The sequence below is a fragment of the Nycticebus coucang genome, chromosome X, assembly GCF_027406575.1.
Source record: "Nycticebus coucang isolate mNycCou1 chromosome X, mNycCou1.pri, whole genome shotgun sequence".
Lineage (NCBI taxonomy): Eukaryota > Metazoa > Chordata > Mammalia > Primates > Lorisidae > Nycticebus > Nycticebus coucang.
Window position 1 is genome coordinate 150,472,570 of NC_069804.1, and position 2,834 is coordinate 150,475,403.

Below are 2,834 nucleotides of genomic sequence, written 5' to 3' on the forward strand. Positions count from 1 at the left end.
ACATGCCATCTTCCTTTTCACTCATGCTGTTTGTCCATGCTGTTCCCCCTCTTTCTTTTCCTTCTCTTCACTTGGTTAATTCTTTTGTATCTTTCAGATTTCAGCTCACTTCTTGACCCTCCAGATAAAACTAGGTTCTTCTTTTTCTGTAGTACTTATCACAGTTATACTTTTAGGATCATTTATACAATTATATAATGAACATCTACTGTTGTCAAAATTTTAATTCCTTGAGGGCAGGGACCCTATCTGTCTTGCTCATTGTTTATATCCAGTATCCAAAACACCTTTTTATACACAGAAGCATAAATAGGTATTTGGTGAATACCAGCGTGCATTGCAGAAGTGTCCAAGCAAAGATGACAGTGTGAGTGCATAGATAGGAATGAGAATGTTACATCTGGAGGACTGATAATAGCATGAGGGTAGCTTCAGCACAGGATGCATTATTCAGTAAATATACCAGTCTGGTTGGTTTAGAAGGTTCATATAGAGGGTAAAAAAGAAGAAAATATTAGAAAGAAAGATTTTGAAGGACCTAAAATAATAAGTATTTCAGGATTTATTCTACAAGCTAGTATTTTTCAACCTTTTTTTAATCTCATGGCACACTTGAACCTATAGTTAAGCTCCCATGCTGACTTAAATTAAGTTGACCAGAAAAAACTAACTAAAAAGAATATACTTACTCTGATTTGAACTTCTTTTGAAAATAACTTAATTAATACTCTTTGAAAATTTTCACAGCATACCATTTGAAAATCACTGCTATAGGTACTAGAGAATAAGTAAAGAATTAAGGTGATTCAGAATTGCCTGTCAGAATCTTCTGTTTTCCCAACCACACATGTATTCTCCATTTCAATCTAGTTCTTCCAATTATCTTTCCCTACTTTCAGTATCTCTAGACCATCTATGTTTGGAGAGGCTCCTGCCCAAACAAACTGCCACATGTTGGGATGATTGGCTCGAAGTGATTTTCCCAGTGAACATGTCCATACTGCAAGCTCACTTCTTTGAAGAAATCATTGCTCCCAGTTCTATTTTAGATTTATGATCTGAAAAGTAGCTCCTTCCTTTGTAATGCAGCCTTTGCCAGAGTGATTGTTTAAGGGGTGGACACCTAACCCAGCCTGGGCCAATCATACTATCCTGCCTGCTATGGTTTGAATGTTTGCCCCTTCCCAAATTCATGTAGAAACTTAACTGACATTTTAACATTATTAAGAAATGGGACCTTTAAGAAGTGATAAGGCCATAAGGACTCCAACCTCATGAGTGGGTTAACATCATTATTGTGGGGATGAGTTCATTAGCTCATTATCATGGGAGTGGATTCATTATAAAATGGTGAGTTCAGGCCAGGCATGGTGGCTCATACAAGTAATCCTAGTACTCTGGGAGACTGAGGCAGGTGGATTGCCTGAGCTCACGAGTTCAAGACCAGCCTGAGTAAGAGCAAGACACCATTTCTAAAAATAGCCAAGTGTTGTGGTAGGGGCCTATAGTCCCAGCTACTTGGGAGGCTGAGGAAAGAGGATCACATGAGCCCAAGAGGTTGATGTTGCTGCGAACTATTATGCCATGGCATTCTACCCAGTGTGAGAAAGAGAGATTCTGTCTCAAAAAATAATAATAATAATAATAATAATAATAAGGTGAGTTCAGCCACCTTTTCTCTTCCTCTCTCTCTCCACTCCTTTTCTTTTCTGTTTTCCTTTTTTTCACTCTCCCTTGTTTTTGCCCCTCTGCTATGTGATGACTTCTTCTTTTTTTTTTTTTTTATTGTTGGGGATTCATTGAGGGTACAATAAGCCAGGTTACACTGATTGCAATTGTTAGGTAAAGTCCCTCTTGCAATCATGTCTTTATGGGGGCAAGATATGTGATGACTTCTATCAAGTGATGCTACAACAAGACAGCTCTTGCCAGATGCCAGGACAATAATAGTGAACTTTCTAGTTTCCAGAATGGTAAGCCGATACATTTCTGCTCATTTTAAATTACCCACTAAATGGTATTCTGTTATAACAGCACAAAACACATTAAGATACCACCTCCCTGTCCCTAGGGATTGTTTCACATTAGTATGGGCGATAGGTCAGGCCAATCTAGGTTTATGCTCAGGGTTCCTTTTTCAATTTCGGATTAATGTAAGGGTACAATGTAACGATTAGGTTGTATCATTTGCATTTGTTAGGAAAAGACCACATTCTAAGGCTTTCTTTATTTTCATGTTTTTAGAACACCTTAAATTATTAATCCTTTCTTTACAGGTTGCCTAGACCACTTCTGATTAAGAAAACCATAGAAAGTTAGTAACTGGGGCGGAGAAAAGATGGCTGACTGAAGCCAGCTTTCCACAGAGTTTCCTGTGCAGAAGGAGAGTTAAAGGACAGAAATTTAGCAAATAACCTGGTGGATTAGAGCTGCACCAAAAGAGAAAGTTGAAGAACGCACATCAACACCGCTGAGGCGAGCTGCGACACCAAGGATACAAACAAAAGGTACAAAATCCATCACCAAGTGGACGGGAGTCCCCTCCCCCACGAGAATGGCTTGGAGTGCCCCACAAACAAACGAGCAGAGTTCAAAGGTCCTCTCCACGGGAGAGACCCTCTAAAAACTGGACCTACCTCCCCTACTAGGGTGCCACGGCATTCTCCTGCCAGGCATAAAACTGTATAAAACTGTATATATTCTCTACCTGCAATTATAAGCTCCCAGCACTCCCCTCCACTCTCACTCTGAGGTCTAGAGGCCTGTCCTCCAGAGTACAGACTCTTGGGTGATTTCTCAAGGGGTGTGTACAGGGCCTAGACTGCAGCTGGTCA